Source organism: Muscardinus avellanarius (assembly GCF_963383645.1).
Source record: "Muscardinus avellanarius genome assembly, chromosome: 11".
Taxonomy (NCBI): Eukaryota; Metazoa; Chordata; class Mammalia; order Rodentia; family Gliridae; genus Muscardinus; species Muscardinus avellanarius.
The window spans coordinates 5,516,889-5,530,358 of record NC_137797.1 but is presented as its reverse complement, the minus strand read 5'-3'; positions in this window follow the sequence as shown (position 1 = coordinate 5,530,358).

Here is a 13,470-nt window from a genome sequence, read left to right as displayed (position 1 = left end):
GCGGAGTCCTCAGTACAAAGAAAAGCCCAGGGTACAAATTCCATTCTAATGACCCAAGATAGCACGGAGAGCCAGCCTCAGGGTCCCGCTCCTCCGCTGGTCAGGAGGCGGTTCCAGACACCTCTGCGGGCCTCGCACCGGCCAGCTGTCTGCGCCTGGGCCCGGCCAGCCTCGGGCCATGCCTGCTTTTGCTGCACTGACTGACTTGAGGCCAAAGCCATCAGCGGGCGTCCGTTGATGGCCAGCGAGCCTGAGCGCTGGTGACCAGGGCACACACACTGTCAGGTCCCCACCTGGAACCTGCCACAGGTGGAGCAGGAAGGCGCTCTGATGGCAGCTGGCCGGAGGGGAGGAAGCCTGCCGTGGACACTGGGCAGCTGCCGGGCGGCCTCAGGGAGGCCGTACGGTCTGTTTACCGCGGCGTCTCAGTGAACCCCTGTCACCGACGAGCTGGATCATCTCAGGAAGGAGGAAACAGGCTCAGAGAGGTGAAGCGACTCGCCCCAGCTCACACGGCACGAGTCAAGAGGCAAAGCCAGGCTCCAGAGCTCACTCTACCTCCCAGCATCGAGAAAGCACCCAGAGCGGCCAGCGTCGCCCAGAAGCACAGGTACTGGGGACAGAAGAGACGTATCTTCACATGTCAGTGAAAACTGGCAAACTCCCCGAGGGGGAAGCTCGTGAGTAGCCATAAAGCTCCTATAGCTGTAAGACATTCTGCAGAACAGGACTTCCTGTGGCTGAGTGACTGGGGCCCGGATCACGAGTCCGTCACGCATCCCTGCGGTCCACCCCGGTCAGCCCGGGACTGCTGTTCTGAGATTTAAGGGTTATTTTTAAACACTGAATTTGGCAAGGCCGGGAAGGAGAGGAAGGAGGGCATGAGAAGGAAGCCAGGGGCTGGAGAGATGAATTAGCCCCACGGGGACACACATCTGTTCTCACACCGGCCGGGCTCTGCAGGGAGGGACGGCAGGGTGGGCGGGACGGGGGAAAGGGGCTATGGCTGCAGACTCCAGCAGCCGGGGGTCCTCCTGCTGCCTCGCCGGCCACCCTGCCTCCCGCGGCTCGGCCCAGCGCATCAGCTCTCCCTTGGACCGCTCAAGGGCAGCTGGCCTGAAGGCTGGGCCGTCCAGCCCACAGGAGCCGCTCTGCCTGGACCACGGCCTGGATCCCCTTTTTGTAGCCACACAGTGTGACCTGGGTAAGTCACTGCAGGTCATCCTCTGGCCTGGAGTGAGGGTCCAATCAGTATATAACTCACGGGTCCTGGCGCCACACATATTGGCAGGGGGCCTCGGGCACAGCGGGCCTTCCCCAGGGTCCTCGCCACTCGGAGTCCCGGGCCTCGTGGTCCCAGGTCCCAGGTTGTGGGGAGGAGTCAGGACAGTGAAGACAGGGACTCCCCTCCCTGTGTCCCCCATGTCCCTAGAGCCCAGCCCAGCCAGAGGCAGGTCAGCAACTGGGCTGAGAGGCAGGTTAGTGCAGAGATAAATCAGTGTGTCGACCCAGCGGAGATGGGATGTGCTCGCCCACCAACCCAGCTCCCAGGCCAGCTTCCCAGGATGCTCACCTGCTCCAGAGCGGGTGCACCACCCGGCCCCGCTCCTCCCAGCTCGCCGGTGTCTGGGACTTTGCACACCCTCCCCCACCTGGGGCCAGCCTTCCTGCTCCATGGCCTGCACCTCGAGGCCCCAGAGGGCCCTCCCTCCTCGGCTGCTCCCTGGCCCCAGGGCTTCCGGGGCGCTGGGCCTGGGTGGGGCTGTGCACCCATTTGCCTTTAGAGGGAACCAGAAGGGCTCTTGGATAGCAGAGGCGAGGGAGCCAGACATGCCCCAGGGGCCTGGTCCTCCTCAGACAGGAGCCACAGTAGTCCTGAATATGCTGGCCCCAGGGACAGAGGATGCTGGCGAGGTAGGACTGGTCCCTAGAACGTCCCACCTCTCCAGGCTTGGAGAAGTGAGGCCCAGGTGGGCCGAGGTGGCCAGCCCCAGGAGCCTGGCCCTGGGTGGCTGGTAATGGAGCTCCAGGCTGGTGCCCCGGCGCACCATTCCCAGCTGCTGGATCCTACCTGGACCTGCCTACGAGGCCGCCCGTTCCTGCAGCAGGCTCCGGGGCCCCTGGCCTCCCCAGGCCCTCCAGTTCGGGTCCCAGTTCCTCCTCTGGACACTCATCCCACGAGTTCCCGATGAGCTGCCAGCACCCCAGGCGCAGCTCTGGGCTGGCAAGACAGACAAGGCCCCACAGCCTCGGACTCAGCCCAGGCAGCATGGGAGGGGACGGTCACCACGCCATCACACGGAAAATCGGTGACTACATTTAAACCCAGGCACGATGTAGCGTGCGCCCTACTGGCATTAGCATAAATTAGTGACTCGACACGGGCCGGGCCCTGTGGGGCCTCATGGGCAGCCCTGCAGGCAGCAGGTGCCCCAGGGGAGGATGGGAAATACAAACGGGAGAGGCAGCCAGCAGTTGAGCAGGGCTGGGAACCTGGCTGAGCTCGCCCCATCCACCCACTCACTTCCCGCCGCAGCCCTACGCTGTGGCGTTACTCTGCACATCTGGCGATGGAGAGAAAGGTGCGCAGAGACAGGATTAGAGTCAGGTCTGCTCCTGGCTGTCTGAGCCCAGGCAGCACACGTGTGCACACTGCGGACCTGAACACACTCATCCAGAGTGTGTCTACATGTCAGCACATAACATGCATGTACATTTGTGCACACACGTGCATACCAGGAATCACACCTGGGCACGTGAGTCCACGCACATACATGACCAGAAGCACTGGCCCGTGCACAGCACAGGTGCACACGTGTTTCCGGAGGACAGCACCTCAGCTAGCACGCTTCTGTTTTCAGGACGACATGGGCTCAGAGGTTATGAAATCTCTCTCTGAAATGCAAAGCCAGGAACAGGCACTTCGGGAGGCTCGATGCCGGCAGGAAGCAAGATCAAAGCTGGTCCCCCGTGCTCACTGGAGGCGGCGGCGGCGGGAGGGAACGTGTTCCCTCGGTGCCGCCAGGGCCCAGTGGCCGTGCCATACCGTGCCGACGCACTGAGTCACGGCAGAGAAGCAGCCTGTCCACCTCCTGGCTGCGCGGCCAGCAACGGCACAGGCTGGCTCCGCGTGCCCGGCAACGCCACTGCAAGCCAAACCCTGGGGCCCCGGCCCCGTTCACTCACACACGTGCTCGGGAAGCCAACGCTGCAGAGAACACTTTGGTGTTTTGTTTTTGTTTTGTTTTGTTTTTTGTTTTGGTGGTACTGGGTTCTTGGCAGCCCTTCTACCTCCGGCTTCACTCCCAGACCTATTTCATATTTTTATTTGGAAACAGGGTCTCCTAAGCCAGCGCGCGCGGCTAGCTTCGAACCTGCGCGATCCTCCTGTCTCCGCCTCCCAAGCGCGGGGATGACAAGCGTGCGCCACCACGCCCGGCAAGAACGCTTTGTTTTTGACCATGGACTTGTGCAGTGCAGGCCCCGACACACAGTAGGCACTTTACAAATGCTTGTTGAGTTGTTCAAATGAAGGTAGCTGTTAGCACCTCCTCTTTTCAGATGAACTACAGCTCAGAGCTGGTTGCTGGCATTTGAAGCCAGGTCTGCACGACGCCAAACAGGGTCTTTGTGGGCTCTGGGAGGGACACAGGCTCTGCCATCATCGCCCAGGCCTGGAACTTACTGGCTGTAAAATGGGAGGCCGGCCCCTTGCTTTGTGGGAGTATTAATACAGAGAGAAGGGCGGGAAGAGAAGCCGGCAGGGCACCCGGACAGTTAACACCTGCTCCGTAAACAGCTCTAGCGAGGCGCTGCCCACCCGGCCACTCCCAAGGACAGTGGTTTCTGGACTGAGAGGCTCCAGTGTGCCCCTTAGCAGGTGACAGTGTGTTTGAACACCACGCTGCCGCCCGTGCCTGCAGTTCCTGCAGGGGGTCTCAGCCAGCACCCACTGCTTCTGCTTTGCCCGCTGGTGGACTGCTTCCCGGCCTGGCACGGGCTCCCAGAGGGAGGGTGGGGGTGTCCGCATCTCTACACGACCCAGCCTGCTCCGCAGCAGTAGGTGCTAAATAAATGTGTGACAGAGTAGGACCTCTACCAACACTCAGCATGGACGCCAGAGCAAATCCCTGGAAGGGAAGAGCAGAGACCCAGGCTGAAGCCCCCAGGTTTTGCCACTGGGCAGGCGGCCTGCACCTGAGCCCAGGAGCCCCTCAGGGCTCGCGAGGTGAGCCAGGCCCCTGAGTCCAGGCGGCCCGAGGGACCTCAGAGTCCTGGAGCTCCGCCCTGCGCCCCTCTGCGCCGCACCAGGCGGGCATGGTGCCTCTGGCCCAGGGGGCTGCGGTCACGGAGTGGGAGGGAGCGGTTTGCAAACTGCTGCGGGGGAGGGGGCAGCAGGAGGGTGTGCAGGTCACCACCAACTTGGAAACCGCTCTTGCCCCCAGCCCCTCCCCAAGGGAGCCTCCGTCCATTCCCATATAAGGCCGTCTCCCCGGCCCTCCCCTCCCCCGCCCGCAGCTCTGGGTCCAAGTCCTGCAGTCCGCTGTTTCTTTTGCTCCCCCCTTTTGGAACCCCTGCCCTGGGCCCGTTCTGCGCCCATCAAGAACTCTTCTTTCTAGAATACGATCCCATTCTGCAGGCCAGGAAACTGGCGGCTGAAGGCGGCTTGCCAGCACATGGGAGGCCTGCTGCTCCGCTGTCCTGGGGCCGGCAGGCTCCGCCCACCCAGCCTCAGTTTCCCCTTTGCTAAAGGGGCGCTCAGCTGGGACAATCGAGGCCCCTTTGCAGACCGACACCCTGAGCATCCCTCTGTCCTCGGTAATGTTTCAACCGCGCCCAGGAGAGGAAACGCCCTGGAAACCCCGGGGACTTTTCTTTCCCCACTGGAGAAACCCGAAAATATCACATGAAGAATGAGTCACTTCCAGCGCCGGTGCGGGAGGCGGCGGGGCGCCCAAGCCGGCGGAGGGGGGCCCGCGTCTCCCCCTACCCCCCGGGCGCCCTAGGGAGAAGAGAGGACAAGCCCGAGCCTCGGTACCCCAGCTGTCCACAGGGCGACACGCCTGCCTCCAAGGGCTGGAGGGGAATTGAGGCAGTTATTGCTTCATTCATTCATACGTTTCTGCTGAGTGTGAGGCGGGCCGGGGTCTATGGAAGGTGTAGTGAACCGAATATCCTCACGCCCTGCTGGGGGCCTCGGGAAAACAGCCTCCGTCTCACAGGTAGCAGCCTGAGCCAGACCAGGGGAGCCCAGGCCTGCAGAAAGCATGCCTAGCATATGCAAAGGCCCAGGGGCAGGTCAGAGCTGGGGAGGCACTGCCACCCTGGCAGCAGGGAGTAGGGACAGAGTCAAGGGAGAGGGAGTCTGGGACACAGGCAGGTGCAGTTGGGTGGGCCCTCCTGCATGCATGTGCTGATGGGCCTGTGCAGGGTACCCACAATTCAGACACTACCCACAAACTAGGGCTGCCGGTGAGGCAGGGTGGGGACAGGGAAAGCACACAGAGGGGAAGTGGGGAAGGCACACCATCTGAGCACCAACTGTGTGCCCGGGAGGGGGAGGAGCAGCCCACCCTGATGCAGGGGCCTGGGTCTGTCCCAATCCCTGGCCAGCTGGGTGTGTGCACAGGAAGAGAAGGCCAGGGGGCGCTGGGCAGAAGCGGTGGAGGGACTGTCCACAACCAGGTCCCCGGGCAGCCCGCAGGAAGCAGCCTGAGGGAGAGCGTGGGGCCTGGGGGCCAGGGGCACCCTAGCGCCCCCTCCCTGGCCCACACAGCCCGGCCGGTGGTGCAGGAGGCAGGCAGAGCCCTCCCCACGGCACGCCAGCTCCGACCCAGAGGCTCAGAGACAGTGGGCAACCTGCCCAAGGCCACACAGCGGGCGGCTGGAGGGGGTGGGTCCTGGCCATGAGGTCAGAGGCTGTGTCTGTGCCCGCGGGCCCTCCGGCACCCTTTGCACCGCGGCCCTCGCCTTCTCCCCTGACTGAGGGTCAACTTGCAGCGCTTCTCGGCTCCCCTCCCAAGACTGGGCACCTGTCCAGGGCAGGGGCCCCAGAGTTCACTCCTGAAGGAATGTATACACACTGAGCACCCAGCGGTTCTGGAAACGTCCACAGGGCCTTCCTAATGGCCGGAGTTCTGTGGCTCAGGGACCAGAACCCCTACGACACTGGCCACCATCCCTCTGTGGCCACCCACCTCTCTCCTGGCTCTGGGTCACTGTTACCCCGAGAGCCCAGGGAGAGCAGCAGCTGGGCAGGGCTGGTACCGGCAAATGCGCTCTCCGACACCCTGGCCTGAAGCCGGTGCAGAATCCAGCTGTCACTGAGGGGGCCCTGGCCGCCCATGTGAGCGCAGTCCCAAGCTGGGCCAGGCCACCACCCCAGGCCTGCAGTGACAGCCACAACCCATGGTCCTGTCCATGCCCCCCACTGAGCCCCACTGCGAGCTGAGCAGGTGAGGACCCCCCCACAGGGCCTGGGGCTGGACCGGGGGCCCCGCGGCTAGCACTCTGCACGCCTGTGGATCCTGCCTCAGCTCAGCTGCTGTGGTCAGGGGGCACGGTGGGGCTGCTGTGCGAGGCCCTCTGTATAAGCATCACTGGGGAGTACGTGGGGACCCAGCAGCCCCGCGTCAGCCCCGGAAGGAGCCCCAGAGCCCAGAGGCTTCCCCAGAGCCCACGGCGGTGGCGGCTGGACTCCTGGCTGTCACAGATACATGCCCCCGGCCCAGCAGCAGAGGCGCCTCCTGCCAGGGCTGCTCACCCTTCCTGCAGCCACTGCAGACACATCAGTGCTTGCCAGTGGTGGCCTCTGCGGCCATGGCCCCTGCTCCTGGGCACTCTGCCCGCCACACCCAGGCCCCGCCTCTTGGTCCCTTGACCTGAGCTGGCGTTTCCACAGAGCCCAGCGCTGCAGCTCTGGGTGACATTAGAGCCGGGTATGACGGAGGCCCCGCTCTCCTCCCTCGCATCCCTGGACCCACGCCTACCCTGAGCCGGCCAGAGAGAAGCCTTTTTATCCTGTTTGGTGGACACAGCACCCTGGCCTGGGTGCCCCAGTCTAGCCATGGTACAGAGGTCAGCAGCACCCAGGGGAGGTGCCAAGTGGCCCGATCTACAGGTGAGGACGGGAGGCGCAGAGCCAGTTGGTGGCGTGTGCAGCACATCCTGGGACGAAGGAGAAGAGGGAGGGGTCCCTGCAGAGGGTCCACGAGTCAGGACGAGGATGAGGCCCCTCTGTGGTTAGACGGGGCCAGCCTCCCTGCAGGCTCAGGAAGGCAAGAGGCCGCTCAGGAGAGATGGGCAGGCGCTCTGAGCTCTGGGTCCAAACTGGGTCAAGCCCAGCTCTGCCGCTCGCACCCTGTGGCCCTGGCCAAGCCCCTGCGCCCCGCGGAGCCTGAGCCGCCTTGCGGTTTTGTGGCTTTTTAAAACTGACCTCCCTGTGCCAGACCCTGAGCGCCCAGTACAGGAGCGGGGACCTAGCGAGGACGCGCCTCCTCGCTATTAGCCACAGTAGGAGTCCTCCGGTCTCCTGGTCCCAGAGGCTGGGATCACAAGATGGCCTGCCTGGCCGGCCAGGCAGGAAGCATCTGAGGGGCCCAAGGGAGGCCCTTCCTCCTGCGCACAGTGGGTCCTTACAATGCCTTTGTGCACACAGTGGGTCCTTACTACACCTTTGTGCACACAGTGGGTCCTGACTCCTCCTGTGCACAGTAGGTCCTTACTGCCTCCCGTGCACACAGTGGGTTCTGACTCCTGCGCACAGTAGGTCCTTACTGCCTCCTTGCACACAGTGGGGTTCTTACTGTCTCCTTATGCACACAGTGGGTCCTTACGGTCTCCTACTGCGTGCGGTGAGTTCTCAGCCCAGCTGCTGAGTTCAAAGGGTACCACCAACACCCCATCTCCTGAGCAAAGGCCCGCAACCCAGGGGCACCAGGTACCCGGTGTTTACCAGGAGGAAACCTGCAGGCAGCCCAGGAAACAGACAGCTAGGAAAAGCCAGTGCAGGGCGGCCAGGCACTGGAGCCGCCGAGCCGCCACAGTGAAGCCGGGCCACCCCTGACGTCATGGGGCCGCCCAGCAGGACCAGCGAGGGGGACGTTTAAGGCCCCAAAGATTCAATTCAGATCGGTATGTTTTATAAGGCTAAAGAGAACTGTGAATGTACGCGTATACTTGCCAGGCCTGCGGACGTCCACAGGGGGCGCGTGGGGTGGGCTGCGAGGCCCGCTGTGTGCCGGTCCTCTGGGGGGGGGGGGTGCTTCAAGGATGTTTATTACTATGTCAACAAACAGATGAGTAAACAACCGGGGACCTGAGGGACCCGATTCCAGGTAAGATATAAAATCAGTGTTTCAAAGCATACAAATAAAAGTAATTATTATGCCCCAACAGTGGCAAACAAGCCCACCCTGCTGGACAGCTGAGGCCTGCGTGGAATTCCTTTGGAAAGCTGAGCTGGGATTTCCCCAGTGCAGGAAGGATCTGCCCTGAGGGTCCCGGGTCCCCACGGCCCCAGACACCCTGTCCCGTGTCCCTGTTTCATCTGTGAACCGGAGGCTCTGGGTCCTCAGCATCCTCACGTCTGCAGGTCTGGATCTGACCCGGGGCTCTGCCTCAGATGCCCAGGCCAGGCTGCGGAGTCCCACGGCCGCCTCTCTGTCCCACCACCTCGGGGAGGCCAGAGGGAGGCTGGGCCTGGCGCCCTGCGCACCCGCATCTTGGGCAGGAGACTGGGATGGACAACTGAAGGTTTTTCAGAGACCTGGGCGGTCCCCACCTGGCCCTCAGAGCCCCCCTGGGGTGGGAGGTGACACCGGACAGGTGTTGACGGGAAGAGCAGAGAGACAACCAGCCTTGTCAGCTCCACCCCGACCACCCGAGGGCACCAGGACACTCTGCAGCCTGCCCGTGGGGCTGGGGGGAGCTGTCCCGACGTCCAGACCAAACTAGGTGCCCTGCTGGGGAGCTGAGCGCTTGGCGAGGCCGCGGGGTCCTGTATGGAGGTAAACAGCCAGGGCTCACCAGCTCTGGACGAGCGAGCAACCTCTTTGGGCCTCAGTTTCCCTACCTGTCTAATGGGGATGGTAGCCACATGCTACAGTGTAGTCTAGGAGTGCCCCAAAGGCCATGTGTTAAAGGATTAGTCCCCAGCGTGGCACACTGAGAGGTGGGACCGAGTGGGGGTGTGCCCTTGAAAGGATGTGGGACCCCAGCCCCTCCTCTGCCTCTGTGTTTGGTCCTGGCCATGAGGTCAATGGGCTTCCTCCATCACACACTTCCTCTGTGATGTGCGGACTCAGCACCACAGGCCCAAAGCAACCAGGGCAACTGATCATGGACAGAAACCTTCAGGACTCAGCACAGTAAACCTTTCTTCTTTTTAAGCTGGTTATCCTGGGTACTTTGCTATAGTCGCCGAAAGCTAGCTAACTCTTTAAAGTAGCCCGAGACAAACAGGGAGCTCCCTGGAAGCGGCTGGCCCGGGTGCCTTGGGTGTTTTCTCAGCCTCACTTGAAAGCAGCTTAGAAATGCAAGACCTCGGCCCCAGACCCGCTGGCTCACAGCCGGGTGGGCGCTAGGAACCTTCATCTTTCCCAGCTTTCCATGGAATTCTGAGGCTGCCCAGGTTCCAAGGACACTGGCTAGGTCGGCAGTTGAGCAACTTTTCCTGTACATGGTCAGCAGATATCATCAGCAGATATCACCCGTCTCTGTCAAGTTGGCCACTGTAAGCAGGAGGCTGTCTAGAGCTAATGAATGAATGATGCCGTGTTACAATAAAACTTTACGAACACAGACAGGCAGCTGCAGTTTGCCAAGAGGGGCTAGAGCCTTGCAGCCCCAAGCACAGCCTGCAGGCCAGCAGCCCGGTGCCTCCTGGGAGCTGGTGGAAACTGCAGGCTCCCTGCCTGGGGACCAGGTGCTAACCCACCTTCTAGTTTGAGAAGCTTTGAGCTGGAGCACTGGCCAGGGAGCCTGCCACAGCAGAAGGAGGTGGCGGGAGGGGCGGGGGGGGGGCGAGTTCTAACAAACCAAGTCACCGGCGCAGCTAATTGGCAGCAGCTGCCGTTCCAACCAGAGACCTGTCAGCTGTGATTAAGCGAAGCTGCCTTCAGGCCAATCAACTTCAAAATTATGCAAATGGGGCTGTGGCGAGACCGTGGGGAGGGAGCTGAGGAGCAGGCTCCCCCACCGACCGGGCTCTGACCCCCACCGGCGGCCCGGAGGACTGTCCACCCCTCGCTCGCGGCACCCCAGGCCCCGGCTCCACTTCTGGGGTTAACGAGCCTGCCACCCACACTCTGCGTAGTTGGCACAGAAGCTGCTGAGCAGTGGCGAGCCAGCAGCCGTGCGAGCTGGGCACGGACTGGACGCTCCTCTCAGCGTGGTCAGGTGCCCACCGATTCCCTGGGGGCCCGGTCAGCCGTGCCGGCCTGCAGAGAGCCGGGCCTGCCTGCACTCAGGAGGGCTCCCTGGGGGCCACGGCTGGACATCAAGAAAAGTGGCTGCTCCGGGTAACGTGCTCTCGGTTCTCATCTACCCTTCCGAGCACCTGCAAGCCCCTGGGCTCCGCCAGCCCTGGGGACCTGCTCCTCTGCACGCCTGGGGCACCAGCTGGGCCCCAAACTCAACAGCTCCCAGCCCCGTGGTGCCCATCTCGGCTGCTCAGCTGGCCTTTGTGCCGTGGACTGCCCAGGGAGGATGAGTGGGGGCGCAGGGGGCGCATAGAAGGCAAGGAGAGAGGGACTGCTCATCCACGCCCCGGGCCAGACGCCACACACACACACCAGCCGCGGGCCCTTCAAATGCAGACAGTCCCCAGTCCAGGTACACATGGCGGGTGGCAAGGTCTCGGTACACCGGGGGGACAGAGGCTCAGGAACAGGCCACCCTGCCCAGGCCTGGGGCTCCTTCCCATCGCCCCCTGGCAGGGGCAGCCGTCCTGGGCAGAAAGAGCCCCGCTGCTACCTCCTCCGCCCCCACCCGGCCTCCTCATGAGAAAGCTCATCTGATGTAGTTCACACTCTAAAAACAAGAGAATTATTAATAAATGCATAAATGAGTATACAGAGCCCGGAGCCCTCCCACTGTTCTCTAGGGCGCTGGAGAGGAGGCCAGGGCAGCCTCGCATGCAGCCCACCCAGCTCAGCCCGCCGGGGGCCCGCGGGGGAGAGGGGACCCAGGGGCAGGGCCCGCCATGTGCGCTCGGGCCACCGTGACCCACCCCGCCCACAGCAGCAGGCTTCCCGCTTCTCAACGCCGAGCGTCCCTCATAATGGGGAGAGAAATGGCTAATTTCCGTAGCATAGGTTGACATTTGGGTCAACAGTATTCTGGAGGTCTAATGAGTGTGCCGCTCTGGGGAACGCTGGCTCGAGACTTTCTGGGAACTGGAGGTGGCATCAGAAGGCATTTCTGAAAGAGCTTTGCCCACAGAAAAGCCAAGGAGAACTGGGCGGCGGGGAGGGTGCCCGAGCTGCCCGCAGGGGTGGTCACGGGCACGGACCCTGCTGCCCTGTGACCTGGACACGTGACTTAGCCTCCCGGGCCTTTGCCCTAAGGGGAGGCGCCAGCCTCCCTTGGGCACTGTGAGGAAGGATTATTATTTTGTGGTGCTGGGGGTGGACCCAGGCATGCCCTGTGTACGCCAGGCAAGGGCTTCACTCTGCTGCACCTCCACCCTCAGTTGCCTCGGCCGGCCTCAGACCCTCAATCCTCCCGCCTCAGCCTCAGGAGTCGCTGGGATTATAGGTGGGTACCACCACACCTGGCCTGGTGGGGGTTCACGGAGGGATCTGCATGAAACCCAGGGCGGTGCTAGGTGGGTCATTGGCAGCTGGTCAGAGGAACCCCAGGGCTTCCTCTCCCTTCCCGTCCTCCACTGGGACCCGGGTCCACTCAGAGCTCACATAAGTGAGCGCTCTCTCTGTCTCCGTGTCTCTGTCTATCTGTCTGTCTCTTTAGACAGACCCTCACTAGGTTGCTAAGAGTCTCACTAAATTGCTGAGGCTGGCCTCGAACCTGCGACCCTCCGGTCTCAGCCTCCCAGGTGCTGGGATTACAGACACGCCCCACTATGTATTCTGAAGGGATGGGAGCCGTGACCCTGAGGAGTGGGCAGGGGCTGCTCCTCAGCTTTAGCGAGGACACAGAGGCTCAGAGCTGCTACCACTCCCGGGCCCCGCGGCTCCTACCCGGGACTGGCAGCCCGCTCTGGCTTCCGGCTCGGGGCTCTTCCTGGCCAGCAGTGTCCAGCATGGCTCAGGGCGACCGCTCAAATACTTTGGCCTCCCAGGGCTCCTGTGCTGTGGCGCTGCCCACCCTGATGGCTGAGGGGCCCTGGAGCCCATGGAGGCAGAAGCCAGACAGGAGTCAGGATGACTGCTTCAGGCCCAGTGGAGCGGGAGGAAGAGACCGTCACCCGAGCTCTCGCCATGCGTCCGCGTCGGGCTGGGTGTTTTACCAGCCTCTGCACCCTCAGTTTTTAAGAGGAAGCGCTCCTCGCCGGGGGTGGTGGCGCACGCTTGTAATGCACACGCTTGTAATCCCCGCGCTTGGGAGGCTGAGACAGGAGGATCGCGCAGGTTCGAAGCCAGCCTCAGCTACTTAGTGAGGCTCTCGGCAACTTAGTGAGACCCTGTTTCCAAATAAAATAAAATAAAATAGGTCTGGGAGTATAGCCCGGAGGTAGAAAGCCCCTGGGTTCTACCCCCAGTACCACCAAAAAAAAAAAAAAAAAAAAAGAGGAGGCGCTCCTGCCCCCAGTTTGCAAATGAGAAGCCAAGCCTCAGAGAGATGGTGTCACCTGCCCTGCCCTGGTCACACAGCGGGGGAATTACTGCGATCTGAGCCCCAGCTGGTCTGACTTCTATGTCAAGGTTCTTTCTGGGGCGCCCTTTGAACTGGGGCTTTGGGAAAGAAAGGGAGGAGCCTCTCCCCTGAGAGGCCAAGCGGGGCGTCACTAAGACTCCCCCCTCCCTCCCAAGGCGGCAGAGGCGGGGGCACCTTGGGAACCAGCAGCTCCCACTCCCGCAGGTGCAGGCTCCTGCAGATACCAGCTCCCCACGGCCCTACGAAGCTGCCCCTTGGGGCAATTCATACTCAAGAACCCCGACTTCCCGCACCCCTCCACCACTACGCCCACACACACGTTATTTTAAGCAGTCAAGTTCAAAGGCTGGCTGTCCCTGGGGTGGGGTGCTCGGGCCTGGGGTGGGGGGTGGTGCTTTCTCCCCACAGATGGCTCACCAAGATCCTGGGGCTGGGACCCCTTTGAGGTTTCTCTGGCTTCCTGAGGCTGTCGCCAGCCCGGTGCTCCTGAGCCCCTGGTGCCCCTGAGCCCTCACCGTGCCCAGCAGGACGGGGCTGGAGGAGGTGGCTGAGCGCGGCGGGGAGGGGCGGGAGGCCTGGCTGCTGTGGCCGGCCTGCGCTCCCCAGCTCAGCCCTCTCCCAGCCGAGCCAGCT